The 17,083-nt window shown below is 43.4% G+C and overlaps 1 non-coding gene across 1 annotated transcript; it reads left to right on the forward strand.

Annotated features, from left to right (window-relative positions):
- The first annotated feature begins 4,782 nt into the window (after nt 1-4,782).
- On the forward strand, nt 4,783-4,857 carry Trnas-uga (transfer RNA serine (anticodon UGA)). Its single transcript has one exon. It is a non-coding gene; the product is annotated as a tRNA-Ser (tRNA).
- Nucleotides 4,858-17,083: the final 12,226 nt, after the last annotated feature.

A 17,083-nucleotide genomic window follows, 5' to 3' on the forward strand; every position in this document is an offset into this window, starting at 1 on the left:
TGAGGAAGAAAAGGACATTGACCAAGAAGAGGGCCATGCCTACTATAAACTTGGACTTAAAGAATACTTTATTTTAAAAGAACTTCGAGAGTGTTTGTAAATGCAGCTCCCAATTTTGGTTTTAAAACTTGTGGGCTGAAATTATGAACGTCTCTGAAGCAGTCCGGCCTCAGAACACTGCTTAAAACCAGAGGACGAAGTTTATAATGTGTTGTCAGACTCATTCAGGTCAGTACAACTATTATGGTTTCCAGCTGTTGTGCGTTTCACTCTGTTTTCCTCACCCTGTATCACTTTTAATGCTTATCGTGAAACGTTTGCTTGTAGTTTCAGCCGTCTGTGTCATCCCCTCCTTTTGTCCTTTCATTACAAAAAGGTACATACTCGTATACCTCACCGTCCAGTAAAATTTTCCTACATTGAAATTAGAATTATTGGTTGTATTTATTACTTTTCGTGTAGTTAACTGATATCTTTTGACCTAGTTGGACATAGCTCTGTAATGCATGAAGAATAACTACAACTTGCAATACACTAAATGACCTTTTTCCATCAACAGTGTAGTACATTCATCAATGAGAGTAAATGAGCTGAGGTTCCTAACTGTTACTTTTATCCGCCATACAGTTCGGACACTGACGTGTTGTCTCACGTCCTGTTGGATGTAACACTTACGTCGGTCATAGAATAATGTAATGCAAGTTGTTGCTACTGAACAGTGGTTCCTTTCTCTTTCCTAAGTCACACTTGTAACTTAAAGGTACAGACACATTGACATTACAATTTTCGCAAATACTTTGGTTTACTTAACCAGTTTCAGAATCAGAAATTAACAGTTTGCGGTCTTGTTCGAACGTGACAAGATGTCCTCTCGGAGCTATTATGACAAGCTAGCGTGAAAAAGTTGAATCTGGAGATAAAACTCGTTTATAGTGAGAAAGATATTGCTTCTACGCTTCCACAGAGGAACTACTGTTAAAAACATGTCAACATTATTGCAAGTTCTATACAGGGTGTTTACAAATGAATATCGTGGTTTTAACGCTTTATTATATTTATTACATTAAACTTACACTTATAAATGATATGTCAAATGAAAGAGCAACTCAAACACTTGTGCTTGGCATCAGTGCGCATGCGCAGCGCGCAGTGTTTCCGCCGCAAAGTACGCAATCGGTTGAACTTCACTGTACCCAAGCGCTGGGTAGGTCGCAATGGGCAAGAATGGAATAACACAAAAGCAATTGTTCTTACATACAGCTTAAGCACTTCAAATTAGAGTATGTTGACGATCATTCTCGACGAAGAGTTCTCCATAATAATGAGCGTAGTCTTTCGCTCGGACATAATCTTTTCGAAACTGTGGGCTAAGATACACAGGGTATTCAGCTCTCGTCATATCGTTACGTCCAAACGCTAATGTAGGAAAAGATGCAAGCAACTGTTGGCATAAATCACGTCGCGTATTTATAAGATGATCTGGTGATTAATTGATACTGCTGGATCTTAATGAACGTAGCTTTCTTTCTTCATCCAGTGACATACGGAGGTTCTGAAAATGTTCGTCTACGTTAACGACCGCTTCCTTGTCGATTTTACTGGTGAACGCAGCCGTCATGCATTTAAGCGTTCAGTGAGTTCATTATCCATGGTATTCCACTGAGTGGCGCATCTGTCACAGACCCAGCTGCAAAGGCCTTTCTTTTCAGTTTCTGATGATTAGCCTCCGTTTGGGCTTCTCTCTTGAAACGATTAAACAAGTTATCCTAACTGTATCATACGTCTCCCCGATCGTTCCTTTTCACGCACCCATACGCTAAGAAGAAGGCGTTCTTCTGTTAAGAATCTGTTTATGTCCACGATTATAAGACAAATCATTACAACAGTACCGAACTGGTACCAAAACAGAACATGACCACATACCATAGCATTCGCCAGAACCGCAAGCAAAACTACACGATCACATGCCATATTTTCATGGAGTGACGTCTGCGTAGTTGTAATTTGACCCATAGCCAATTTCTCTTGGTTGGGTGTAATATGAGCGACCTTTACCAAAACACCGACGTCCTAAGGACGAGGAACATTGTTTCCAACCCAGGACACATCTCCATATCCATGTAACCGCGAAAGTATTTGTTAAGTTAATTAAATACTTTCCTTTTGTGACTTCTGGCCCATCCTATATTGTCAGAAAGTTAATCCGTTAACACGGTAACTCATTCCTCTATGTAAATACATATTTCACGTTCTGACATGGTGAGAATTGCGCGGTTACAGATTACGTTTCACGTGGGTGTTCACAGGGGTACGCAACTATGCACGCTGCTTTCTTCACTGTCCGTCCCCTTCCCAGAATGAAGAAGAAGCACTTGCTCTCGTAGCGACACGAACTTTGGAACGTCGTCTCTACATCCCTTCCTCGGCGCGCCTCCCAGTGTACGCTCTCTGTTGCTAGGCAACGCGGACGAAAATTGCACCGCCCGCACAGCGCCTCCATGCGCCGTCGACGTAGTAATTAAGTGCGTAACGCACGGGTGGGCGCGGCTGATCGATGGGAGGCAGTGATGGCATCAGGTGCGGCTCGGCTGGCGTCAGACCAGCACTGCTCACTGGCCGCACACCGCCCACGCGGTCGCCGTGGCTGCAGCACGAATACATACACAAGTAACACCGCACATACTGTAAGAAAACCATTTTCCTTTAGGGTATTTACAGTTGCAGCTCTATCACTTAAGGTAATGCTTCTGATCCGCCTACACTCTCCGATAATTAATGACCCGACTATCAAGTGTTCTGTAATTTCTTAAAAGGCGTCAGTTACTAAGAATTTTTACCTAGAGAATGCAAATAAGTGTACTACTGAAAGTTATAATGTCAACAAAATATATTGCACTAATAACGCTCGAAAACCAAAAAGATTGTGTATTTGTGTTGAATGAGTTTAATTACTTCACAGAGGTATTACTAACTATGAACTGAAATTTAGCAAATATGAAGCCGTTGAGGAAATAATGCGGTCACCATCCACTTAAGTACAAAAATTGCGAAACTATTTTGGCTTGAAAGTGAATTGACTTAACTATCACTTAAACTTTGGGAAGTGATAACGGTCAATGCACGTGCGAGAGCTCGGTTGCAAATGCGAGATGTGCAGAAGCTAAAAACTTCAGAGGGAGACATAGGTCGGAGTACATCCAGCAAATAACTGAGGACGTAGGAGGTTGCAAGTGCTATTCTGAGATAAAAATGGGAACGTTGGCACAGGAGAGGAATTCATGGTGGACTGCATCGAACCAGTCACAGAAGACTAATGACTGAGGCAGAGACAGGCTAGACAGTGAAGGGGGAGGCGTGTTTATAGAGATAAGAAGTGCAATAGTATCGAAGAAAATTGACGGAAATCCGAAACGTGAAATAATTTGGGTAAAGGTCACGGTTAAAGCAGGCTCAGACATGGTAATTGGATGTCTCTATAGGCCCCCTGGCTCAGCAGCTGTTGTGGCTGAGCACCTGAAGGATAATTTGGAAAATATTTCGAGTAGATTTCCCCTCCATGTTATAGATCTGGGTGGAGATTTTAATTTGCCGGATATAGACTGGGAGACTCAAACGTTCATAACGGGTTGCAGGGACAAAGAATCCAGTGACATTTTTTTAAGTGCTTTATCTGAAAACTACCTTGAGCAGTTAAACAGAGAACCGACTCGTGGGGATAACATATTAGACCTTCTGGTGACAAACAGACCCGAACTATTTGAAAAAGTTAACGCAGAACAGGGAATCAGCGATCATAAAGCGGTTACGGCATCGATGATTTCAGCCGTAAATAGGAATATTAAAAAGGGTAGGAAGATTTTTCTGTTTAGAAAAAGTGACAAAAAGCAGATTTCAGAGTACCTGTTGGCTCAACACAAAAGTTTTGTCTCAAGTACAGATAGTGTTGAGGATCAGTGGACAAAGTTCAAAACCGTCGTACATAATGCGTTAGATGAGTATGTGCCAAGCAAGATCGTAAGAGATGGAAAAGAGCCACCGTGGTACAACAACCGAGTTAGGAAACTGCTGCGGAAGCAAAGGGAACTTCGCAGCAAACATAAAGATAGCCAAAGCCTTGTAGACAAACAAAAATTACGCGAAGCGAAATGTAGTGTGAGGAGGGCTATGCGAGAGGCGTTCAATGAATTCGAAAGTAAAGTTCTATGTACTGACTTGGCAGAAAATCCTAAGAAATTTTGGTCTTATGTCAAAGCGGTAGGTGGATCAAAACATAATGTCCAGACACTCTGTGACCAAAATGGTACTGAAACAGAGGATGACAGACTAAAGGCCGAAATACTAAATGTCTTTTTCCAAAGTTGTTTCACAGAGGAAGATTGCACTGTAGTTCCTTCTCTAGATTGTCGCACAGATGACAAAATGGTAGATATCGAAATAGACGACAGAGGGATAGAGAAACAATTAAAATCGCTCAAAAGAGGAAAGGCCTCTGGACCTGATGGGATACCAGTTCAATTTTACACAGAGTACGCGAAGGAACTTGCCCCCCTTCTTGCAGCGGTGTACCGTATGTCTCTAGAAGAGCGTAGCGTTCCAAAGGATTGGAAAAGGGCACAGAGAACCTTGCAGAACTAGCACTCCTGAAAGAAAGGATATTGCGGAGACATGGCTTAGCCACAGCCTAGGGGATGTTTCCAGTTCGCAGGAGAGCTTCTGTCAAGTTTGGAAGGTAGGAGACGAGGTACTGGCAGAAGTAAAGCTGTGAGGACGGGGCGTGAGTCGTGCTTGGGTAGCTCAGTTGGTAGAGCACTTGCCCGTGAAAGGCAAAGGTCCCGAGTTCGAGTCTCGGCCTGGCACACAGTTTTAATCTCTCAGGAAGTTTCATCTCAAAGAATTAATTTATTTATCATCAATACACCTCTAAATGTGAACCATTTATAGCACGAAGAATATCGAGTCTATATTCAATTTCTTGCTTAGTTCTTTGTAACATTTCCTCTGTTATTGTTGCAATGGAATTAGTGATACGATGTCGCAACGTAGGAATATCGTCCACTTTGGTCGCATACACGCGGTCCTTTACTAATTCCCACACGAAGAAATCAAGTGGCCTAATGTCGGGTGAACGTGGTGGCCAGGCAATGGGCCTCCGCGTCCTATCCAATGATTGGGAAATTTTCTATCCAGGAACTTGCGAACAGCCGTTGACGAAAGCGGCGAAGCTCCATCTTGTTCAAAAATGATGTTGGGTTGCAAGTCTTGTACCTGAGGGTACACAAACTGCTCCAACACGTCCAGATACACTGACCCAGTCACTGTTTGTTCCGCAAAGAAGAACGGTCCAACGATCTTGTCGTGCATTAGCCCGCACCAGACGTTTATTTTAGAGCTATCACGAACATGTTCAGTGAAAACGTGCGGATTTTGCGAACCCCAATGCCCAACATTATGCCCATTAACCCTTCCTGGTAGATGAAAGGTTGCCTCATCTGAGAATAACCATATTTCCAGGAAGCTGGCATCCATATCAATACGCTGCAGCATATCCGCAGCAAATTGTTGTCGGCGTGGTTTTTCGTTCGGCGTCAGATGTTGCAGAATTTGCACTTTGTAAGCACACATATGAAGACGCTGGTGAACTACACGATGCATTGTTGATCGAGGTACATCAAGTTGCTTGACGAATTGACTTACGTGGGCTCCTGAGAAACGTTTGTCTGATGTCCTCCACTGTCACTTCTTAACCTCTGTAACGTGCACCGCCAGAATGTTTCAGAACATTTCCTGTTGCCAGAAACTTCCTATACCATTCCTTAGCTGTTTTCACATCAGGTGTATCACATTCATACACACGACAATTTCATTGCACAGTAATCGGTGATTTTGCTTCTACAAACCACTTAACTGCTTGTGCGCACTGCTGTGGAGTCGCCATTTTCACTTCATGCGACCATGCTGCACTCCGGTGATGATACTTGGCTCTTCTGACGCGGGAATATAAATTCTTGGAGATGCTCTACCATGTGGTGAATTTTTCACTGTCGTATATACAATCTTTTTTTTCTCCTGGGTCCTTGAAGTCGTGGAGGTTTGAGTGGGACACCCTGTATAACAAGTGGACGCTGAATGTGTCAGTTACCAGCAATGAGAGCAGGCACTATCGATAGCATGAAAGCCAAGATTACCCAGGACATAAATAAGTACATAAAATAATATAGTGGTGTGGAAATAAAACTCCGTCTTGTCCAATCCCAAGCCTGGTTGAGAATGGAGGAGAGGGAGTAACACGTCTTTAAAAAACCTTGGTTCACTTGCTATGGTTGAAAGTAACCTAGCCAGGTTGAGGCCAAGACTTCAACGCCAGTGAAGGTGCAGATGGAGATCATCGCACCCGCGAAGCTGGTGGATTAAGTAACCCTACTTTCAGGAGTAGCTTAAAAACTCAGCAAAATGAAAGCACTGAAATAAAAGCCGCGTAGTGTCAGTTCTCCAGGTTAGGATCGCCTGCAAAGGCGTGTGTTCTCCGAGTTAGTGGCGGCCTAAAGATAAGTCTGAGGCATACAACCTTAGTTTTAAATGTCGGGAATCGGCTACACCCACACACGCAACTATCTTGAACTTACGGCGCGATGGAAACACTTTTGGTTAAGATTACTGCAGGGGGTAACCGAAAATTGAAATCCTCCATCACCATGAGCGATGCAACCTGGCCATTGGATTCTGGAGAACTAGGGACATCATCTAGGGAAGAGTAGGAGATTCCTACAACCTCAACACAGCGGATATGACCAAAAGGAACAAATCTTCACGGAACTGTGAAAATCACAACGCTCCTGAAAACGGGAAAATTAAAGCAACTTATCAGTGGTTTGGAAGGGAGGAACATCTGCTTACTCGTTTGCAAGAGACCAGACACCTGGATAAACAGCCAGTAGATTCAGAAGAGTACAAAACCTATAGGAGAAAACTTACAGTAAAAAATGGCCCAAACATAACTATGACGATCCTTGTAATCAAGAAGAACATAATAAAATTTTCTCGGGCTTCCAGCCGCGTCAGGTGGTTAAATTTTATTAATTCATATCGCCGCGAAACCATGCATTCGTACAAGAAGAACATAATTATCGATCATGTTTTAAGTCAGAGAGGATTTCACTTATCTCCTTTATGTCTGGGAATAAAGTGCACTCTATTATGATAGCACATGTCCCTATAAATAAAGAAACAAGAGAAACCCAGAAAAACTGTCAACTTTTGGATAACTTTCGAAGATGCAGTATCCAAAATTTCTCATTGTCATGTTAAGATAGTGCTCGGTGACGTCAGTGCTCAAGTGGGTAGAGAAACGAAGTTTAGAAAAATAACTGAAGACTGTCTGGCACATACCAGAACCAAAAGTATGAGGAAAGACTCATTGCCTTCCGAAGGCAATTCAACATGCAGCTTTGTCCACATACTTCAAAGTCATCCCAAGGAAGGACACGTAGTTTTCTACCAGTTCAACGCTATGAGAGTTTCAAATTTGACGGTGTTGCAAAAGCAAGCAGAAATTTAAAAGGGATACTAAGCGTCAGAGTAAGAAAGAGCTCCAACATCGACTCAGACCACTACTTCTCACAGTCCCAAGTCGAAGATAAACAAGAAACCTAGACCTTCAAAGAAGAGCTGTGATTCAGGCGAACGGATGCCAGTATAGTTACAACGGCAAAGAAAGCTGTCCGCTCTTGGCTGAATATTCCAAAGTGCAACTAAACGGTGAAGAGCCTCAGGAAAGACCAGATGCTCAGAAACAAATCCTAAGTAAGGTAGATTCCAAATCACGAAGCCCCAGCGAAATCAGGCAAGTAATCAAGGAGCTGAAAGGTGGTAAGGCACCAGATGCCGATGGTATTCTGGCAAAAATGATGAAGATTGGAGAGCAAATCGTTGCAGATGGAGTACACCACCTTAAAGATGAAATATGGGACATTAAAGAGGTACACTATTTGACCAAAAGTATCCGGACACCCCCAAAACCATACATTTTTCATAGTAGGTGCATTGTGCTGCCACCTACTGCCAAGTACTCCATATCAGCGACCTCAGTAGTCATTAGAAATCTTGAGAGAACAGAATGGGGCGCTCCGCGGTACTCACGGACTTCTAACATGGTTAGCTGATAGGGTGTCACTTGTGTCATACGTCTGTACGCGATATTTACACACTCCTAAACATCCCTAGGTCCACTGTTTCCGATGTGATGATGAAATGGAAACGTGAGGAGACACGTACAGCACAAAAGCGTACAGGCCGACCTCGTCTGTTGACTGACAGAGACTGCTGACCGTTGAAGACGGTCGTAATGTGTAATAGGCAGACATCAGTCCAAATTCCAAACTGCATCAGAATCCACTGCTAGTAGTAAGACAGGCAGGGGTGAGAAAACTTAGATTTAATGGTCGAGCGGATTCTCATAAGACACACACCACGCCGTAAATGCCAAACTACGCCTCGCTTGGTGTAAGGAGCGTAAATATTGGACAACTGAACAGAGGGAAAACGTTGTGTAGAGTGACGAAACACGGTATAATACGTGGCAATCCAATGTCAGGGTGTGGGTATGACGAATGCCCGGTGAACGTCATCTGACAGAATGTGTAGTGCCAAAAGTAAAATTCGGAGGTGGTGGCGTTATGGTGTGGTCGTGTGTTTCATGGAAGGGGATTGCAGCCCGTGTTGTTTTCCGCGGCACTATCGCAGCTCAGGCCTACATTGATGTTTTAAGCATCTTCTTGCATCCCAATGTTGAAGAGCAAATCGGGGATAGCTGTCGCATCTTTCAACACGATCGATCACCTGTTCATAATGCACATCCCCGTAATGGACTGGCCTGCACAGAGTCCTGACCTGAATCCAATAGAACACCTTTGGGATGTTTTAGAACGCCGACTTCGTGCCAGGCCTCACCGACCGACATCGATACCGCTCCTCCGTTCAGCACTCCTTGATGAATGGGCTACCATTCCCCAGGAAACCTTCCAGCACCTGATTGGACGCAAGCCTGCGAGAGTGGAATCTGTCATCAAGGGTAAGGGTAGGCCAACACCATATTGAATTCCAGCATTACCGATGGAGGGCGCCACGAACTTGTACGTCATTTTGAGCCAGATTTCGGGACACTTTTGATCACATAGTGTAACTACAGAAGGGAAATGTGCGTTCATGTTGTTCTTGTTGTTGTGGTCTTCAGTCCTAAGACTGGTTTGATGCAGCTCTCCATGCTACTCTATTCTCTGCAAGCTTCATCATCTCCCAGTACCTACTGCAACCTACATCCTTCTGAATCTGCTTGGTGTATTCATCTCTTGGTCTCCCTCTACGATTTTTATCCTCCACGCTGCCCTCCAATAACAAATTGCTGATCCCTTGATGCCTCAGAACATGTCCTACCAACCGATCCCTTCTTCTAGTCAAGTTGTTCCACAAACTTCTCTTCTCCCCAATCCTATTCAACACCTCCTCATTAGTTATGTGATCTACCCATCTAATCTTCAGCATTCTTCTGTAACACTACATTTAGAAAGCTTCTATTCTCTTCTTGTCTAAACTATTTATCGTCCATACATGGCTACACTCCTTACAATTACTTTCAGAAACGACTCCCTCACACTTAACTAAATACTCAATGTTAACAAATTTTTCTTCTTCAGAAACGCTTTCCTTGCCATAGCCAGTCTACATTTTATATCCTCTCTACTGCTCAATATACAGATTGAATAACATCGGGGAGAGGCTACAACCCTGTCTCACTCCCTTCCCAACCACTGCTTCCCTTTCATGCCCCTCAACTCTTAAAACTGCCATTTGGTTTCTATACAAATTGTAAATAGCCTTACGCTCCCTATATTTTACCCCTGCCACCTTCAGAATTTGAAAGAGAGTATTCCAGTCAACATTGTCAAAAGCTTTCTCTAAGTCTAGAAATGCTAGAAATGTAGGTTTGCCTTTCCTTAATCGAGCTTTTAAGATAAGCCGTAGGGTCAGTATTGCCTCACGTGTTCCAATATTTCTACGGAATCCAAACTGATCTTCCCCAAGTTCGGCTTCTACTAGTTTTTCCACTCGTCTGTAAAGAATTCACGTTAGCATTTTGCAGCCGTGACATATTAAACTGATAGTTCTGTAATTTTCACATCTGTCAACACCTGCTTTCTTTGGGATTGGGATTATTATATTCTTCTTGAAGTCTGAGGGAATTTCGCCTGTCTCATACATCTTGCTCACCAGATGGTAGAGTTTTGTCAGTACTGGCTCTCCCAAGGCCGTCAGTAGTTCTAATGGAATGTTGTCTACTTCCGGGGCCTTGTTTCGACTCAGGTCTTTCAGTGCTCTGTCGAACTCTTCACGCAGTATCATATCTCCCATTTCATCTTCATCTACATCCTCTTCTATTTCCATAATATTGTCCTCAAGTACATCGCCCTTGTATAGACCCTCTATATACTCCTTCCACCTTTCTGCTTTCCCTTCTTTGCTTAGAACTGGGTTTCCATCTGAGCTCTTGATATTCATACAAGTGGTTCTCTTCTCGCCAAACGTGGTTCTCTTTTCTCCAAAGGTTCTATTTTCTCCTGCATAAAATAGGAAACCGAACGTATCCGAAAAACTGTAGAGCGCACTGCTTACTTTCACTTCCTTATATGGTACTCTTCAAAGTCCTGAGCAGTTGGACAGACTAATCCCTTCACTGGGGAATATCAAAACTGGTTTCCGAAAAGGTAGGTCGTGCATGGAATAGATATTCAGCTTCAAGAGCACTCTGAGAAGTAGAGCTATAAGAAACCAGAACACAGTAGTAAATTTGCCGATTTAAAAAAAATCGTACGTCTCAAATGACAGACAAATTTTATTTAGAGTTTTAGAGGTATTTGAAAGTGATAGGAAATCGGAGAAATCGTAAAACAAACCCTGACAGACACCATCCCGAAATAGATATTTTTGGAGGAATCTGCGAGCCCTCTGAAATAAATACAAGGCTCAGGCAAGGAGACAGACTATCACCATCTCTCTTCAATATCGTTCAGCAGAAAATAATAAACACCTGGGGTGAAACTGAAATTGGAAGGAATAAGTGTAATGCACCATGGGAACAGAGAAAACGACTTGGAAATCTGGTGTTTAGCCTGAACTTATAGTTGTATCCAGAAGGCAGAAAGATGTGCAAATAATGCTGGAGATCTTACAAGAAATCGCTGGGAAAAGGATTCTCAGATTGTCGTATGAAAAGACGGAATACGTGGAATACATCCACCAAGGAGAGAAATACTTGGAGGTAAAATATGGAAAGTTTAGGAAGACAGATAAATTCGAACACTAAGGAGAATGGAAATTCATAGAGGAGCGCTACCAGACTAGAGATTGCTACCAGTGTGTCGAAATAAATCAGGATAACATGGAAAATTAGTCTCCCCCCCCCCCTTCAACTCACACACGCTGCGCCGTACCGCCTGATACCGTACCTTATCCGCCAGCGGTCACTGTGGGACGCCAGTGCTTGCCGCCCCTTGTAGTTTCGGACACCCTCTAATTCTCCGTGTTTCATGATGTAAACAAGATTTTTGATGCCTAATTTCCCTGTTGACAGCCTCAGAGTGATAAATATATTATAATTGTTAATGAAACAGGTACGCAAAGAGCTTGCCACGTTTCAAATGTAATTGCAAGACAACATAATTGTCTTACCGAGCGAGGTGGCACAGTGGTTAGCACAATGGACTTGCATTCGGGAGGACGACGGTTCAAATCCGCGTCCGGCCATCCTGATTTAGTTTTCCTGTGAGTTCCCTAAATTACTTCAGGAAAATGCCGGACTGGTTCCTTTAAAAGAGCACGGTCGTCTTCCTTCCCCATCCTTCCCTAAACCTATAGGACCAAAAATCGCACTGTTTGTCCCCCTTCCCCCAAATCAACCAACCACAAATGCCTTAATACGATGACGGACAAAAATCGTGACTTTTAATGCTGTTTGTGGATGACACTTAAGTTGTGGTCCGATGACGTCCCATGTTTACTCGCTTGGAGACAGATCACCTGATGGAGCAGGCCAAGGGAACACGCTGTAGAGCACTGGGTTACGATAGCGGTACGTGGGCAAACGGTATCCTGTTGATAAACAGCCTCTGGAATGCTGTTCAAGAATGGCAGCACAACAGGTCGAATTACCGGATTGATGTAAAATATGCAGCCGGGTTACGTGGGACAGTCGAGAGAGTGCTCCTGCTATCATACGAAATCGCACCCCACACTGCAACTCCATATGAAGATCCATTGTGTATAGCACGCTGAAATGTTGGTTGCAGGCCCTCAACTAGCCTCCTTCTAACCAAGACACGGCCATCCCTGAGACTGAAGCAGGACCAGCTTTCACCAGGAAGCAACACAAAATGGGTCAAATGGCTCTGCGCACTATGGGACTTAACTACTGAGGTCATCAGTCCCGTAGAACTTGGAACTACTTAAACCTAACTAACCTAAGGACATCACACACATCTATGCCCGAGGCAGGATCCGAACCTGTGACCGTAGCGGTCGCTCGGTTCCAGACTGTAGCGCCTAGAACTGCTCGGCCAACCCGGCCGGTGAAACAACACAGATCTCCACCCTGTCATCCAATGAGCTCTCGCTTTATACCAGTAAAGTTGCAAATGGCGGTGGTTTGGGTTCAATGAAATGCACGTTACTGGTCTTATGGCTCAGAGATATTCTTGGAACAATCGATTTGTAACCGTTGTCTTACTGTGGCGCCAACTGCTGCTCAGATTGCTGCTGCAGATGCAGTACTATGCGCCACGACCGTACGTCGATCACGACGATCTTCCCTCCCGGTAGTGTAACATGTCCATCCAGAGTCCGATCTTCCTGCGACAGTACATTCTCGTGACCCCACTGCCAGCAGTCCTGTACAGTTGCTACATTCCTGGCAATTCTTTCTGCAATACCTCAGGAAGAACACCCAGTTTCTCACAGCCCAATTACACGACCTCGTTCAAACTCAGTAAGCTGTTGATAATGGAATCCTTGTCACCTTAAAGCCATTCTTGGTTAACATCCATTTACCACATCCAATCTCAAAGGTAATTAATGTTCACAACTGCTGCAGCGAAATTATAATAGATATCATCATTCAGTTGTAGGTAATTAATGTTCACAACTACTGCAGCGAAATTTTAATAGATATCATGATTCAGTTGTAGAAGCAGGGCTACCAAATTTGGTTTACGTCCCACAATTCCTCCTTGGTGTTGCCACCTTTTTCTGTCAATGTATAATTGTATGAAAAGAAAAACATGACATTACTGCCAAAATTGGCAGCGTCAGGAATTATAATACACGATGAAATTAAAAGAGAATCATTGCTCTTAAGGCACAAGTAAGCAAAAGGGTTCACTGCGTCGGGTCGTCCTCTGCATTCACAGTTTACCAAAATGTATGTTTCTAAAGCTAAAACTTCTATTAGTATTGTCCTATTATTTCGTTAATATGATTTTCTGAGATATTTGATTTACACAAAATGTTTTAGTTCTTGTTTTTTCAGGATCCCCTCTCTCCGCTGGATTCAGGGAATTTCATTTATGTAATTCATTATGTAATTAATGCAAAATATGCATTTTTAAAAGCTACATTTTTGTATTAGCTTGAAGTGTCATTGCGCATGTGATACCAGCACTTCTGCCATTGTTGAAAGCCGTGTATTCAACTCATTTGTCCGTACACTGTCTCAGAGGAACCGCAACGCTTCGAAATATACCAAAATAACTTGTTTGTGTACAGTATAGTCTTAAAAATGCATGACTACAATTTTTGACGATCTGGTGTACACAGCGCACAAAATTTAATCCACAGAACTCGCCTCTAGCCCGACTGGTATCGAATGGAATTGAGTTTTGATATGAGATACGGAAACGCAATTCCAGTCGTGGGGCAAGGGAGTGGTAGCGTGTAAGTCTCTCAGTAACGATTATCTAAGGTTCGGAATGGGTAAGAGATTTAGTAAATGTGACGGGCAAGGGAACAGCCTAACACCCTGTGTTCAACTTAGTTCAGCACAGCACGGGCAAAACGAGATTTTGCGCCATCCTGTTGAAACATAGCCTCACAGACAGTTCATAGATTGAGCACAGATGCTACGTTAACACGTCTGAAATGTGACGCCTGGTGTTCTTTTTGATGGTTCTGTGAACCATAGGTGAACGTGTTGTGTACCTCACGCCACTCCATACCATCGCATTAGGTGCTGAGCCCAGACGACGATGACGAATACAATCTGGCAGCCTCCACACACGTTACATCCAACGTGATGTTGTAAGCAGAAGCCGAAATCCCGTGGAAGCACGATGTGGTGCCGCTCCTATGTTCAGTACTGACGTTCGGCGTAACTCCAAGCCCCGACAGGTGTTGCTGTGATATCTGTACAGATATATGCAGATATGCTGCAAAGATCTCGGCTCAAGGTACTTAACGTGGTTGTAACATCTTACACAGCGCAGCGAATAAGGTGATTGACCTTCCGGGCACTAGTAGTGTTTGGCGCTGAGATGCTATAGGGCGCTGAGTAATGTCCTCTTGAAGCCATCGGTTCGATATCCACGTGACATTGGTGGGATCCCAGTGTCCAAGGAATAGAAAAGCAACTGACATCACTCAACAGAGGAAAGCCCATTGGACCTGACGGGATACCAATTCGATTCTACACAGATTACACGAAAGAACTTGCCCCCATTCTAACAGCCGTGTACCGCGAGTCTCTAGAGGAATGGAAGGTTCCAAATGGTTCAAAAAGAGCACAGGTGGTTCAAGATATCAAGATGGGTGGTCGAGCAGATGCGCAAAACTGTAGGCCTATATCTCTGACGTCGATCTGTTGTAGAATTTTAGAACATGTTTTTTGCTCGCGTATCATGTTATTTCTGGAAACCCAGAATCTACTCTGTAGGAATCAACATGGATTCCGGAAACAGCGATCGTGTGTGATCCAACTTGCATTATTTGTTCATGAGACCCAGAAAATATTAGATATAGGCTCCCAGGTAGATGCCATTTTCCTTGACTTCCGGAAGGCGTTCGATACAGTTCCACACTGTCGCCTGATAGACAAAGTAAGAGCCTGCGGAATATCAGACTAGCTGTATGGCAAGATTGAAGAGTTCTTGGCAAACAGATCACAGCATATTTTTCTCAATGGAGAGACGTCCACAGACGTTAAAGTAACCTCTGGCGTGCCACACAGGGGAGTGTTATGGGACCATTGCTGTTCACAATATATATAAATGACCTAGTAGATAGTATCGGAAGTTCCATGCGGCTTTTCGCGGATAATGCTGTAGTATACAGAGAAGTTGCAGCATTAGAAAATTGCAGCGAAATGCAGGAAGATCTGCAGCGGTTTGGCACTTGGTGCAGGGAGTGGCAACTGACCCTTAACATAGATAAATGTAATACAGGGTGATTCAAAAAGAATACCACAACTTTAGGAACTTAAAACTCTGCAATGACAAAAGGCAGAGCTAAGCACTATCTGTCGGCGAATTAAGGGAGCTATAAAGTTTCATTTAGTTGTACATTTGTTCGCTTGAGGCGCTGTTGACTAGGCGTCAGCCTCAGTTGATGCTAAGATGGCGACCGCTCAACAGAAAGCTTTTTGCGTTATTGAGTACGGCAGAAGTGAATCGACGACAGTTGTTCAGCGTGCATTTCGAACGAAGTATGGTGTTAAACCTCCTGATGGGTGGTGTATTAAACGTTGGTATAAACAGTTTACAGAGAATGGGTGTTTGTGCAAAGGGAAAAGTTCTGGACGGCCGAGAACGAGTGATGAAAATGTAGCACGCATCCAGCAAGCATTTGTTCGCAGCCCAGGAAAATCGACGCGCAGAGCTAGCAGAGAGCTGCAAATTCCACAATCAACTGTAAGGAGAGTCCTACGAAAAAGGTTAGTTTTGAAACCTTATCGTCTGAAATTGGTTCAAGCACTGTCAGCCGCTGATCAGATTAAAAGAATCGCTTTATGTGATTTTATCCTTGCTCAAATGGAAACAGATGAATCTTTCGTTTCAAAGATTGTGTTTAGTGATGAAGCAACTTTCCACACTAACGGGAAAGTCAACCGTCACAATGTCTGTATATGGGGCACTGAGAATCTGCGGGAAACAACTCAGTATGAACGTGACTCGCCTAAGGTGAACGTTTTCTGTGCCATTTCAGCCAATAAAGTTTTTGGTCCCTTTTTCTTCGAAGGTGCTACTGTAACTGGACTACAGTATCTGGAGATGTTAGAGAATTGGCTGTTCCCTCAGCTCGTACAAGAAGCACAACAATTCATATTTCAGCAGGATGGAGCGCCACCACATTGGCACTTATCTGTCCGTAACTACCTGAACGTCAACTACCCGAGGCGATGGATCGGCCGCCAGGCAGCCCGTGACAGAGCACTTCATCACTGGCCTCCAAGAAGCCCTGATCTTACCCCCTGCGATTTTTTCTTATGGGGGTATGTTAAGGATATGGTGTTTCGGCCACCTCTCCCAGCCAACATTGATGATTTTAAACGAGAAATAACAGCAGCTATCCAAACTGTTACGCCTGATATGCTACAGAGAGTGTGGAATGAGTTGGAGTATCGGGTTGATATTGCTCGAGTGTCTGGAGGGGGCCATGTTGAACATCTCTGAACTTGTTTTTGAGTGAAAAAAAAAACCTTTTTAAATACTCTTTGTAATGATGTATAACAGAAGGTTATATTATGTTTCTTTCATTAAATACACATTTTTAAAGTTGTGGTATTCTTTTTGAATCACCCTGTATATTGCGAATACATAGAAAGAAGGATTGTATGATTATATGATAGCAGAACAAACACGGGTAGCAGTTACTTCTGTAAAATATCTGGAAGTATGCGTACAGAACGATTTGAAGTGGAATGATCATATAAAATCAATTGTTGGTAAGGCGGGTGCCAGGTTGAGATTCATTGTGAGAGTCCTTAGAAAATGTAGTCCACCAACAAAGGAGGTGGCTTACAAAACACTTATTCGACCTACACTTGAGT

The sequence above is a fragment of the Schistocerca cancellata genome, chromosome 5, assembly GCF_023864275.1.
Source record: "Schistocerca cancellata isolate TAMUIC-IGC-003103 chromosome 5, iqSchCanc2.1, whole genome shotgun sequence".
Taxonomy (NCBI): domain Eukaryota; kingdom Metazoa; phylum Arthropoda; class Insecta; order Orthoptera; family Acrididae; genus Schistocerca; species Schistocerca cancellata.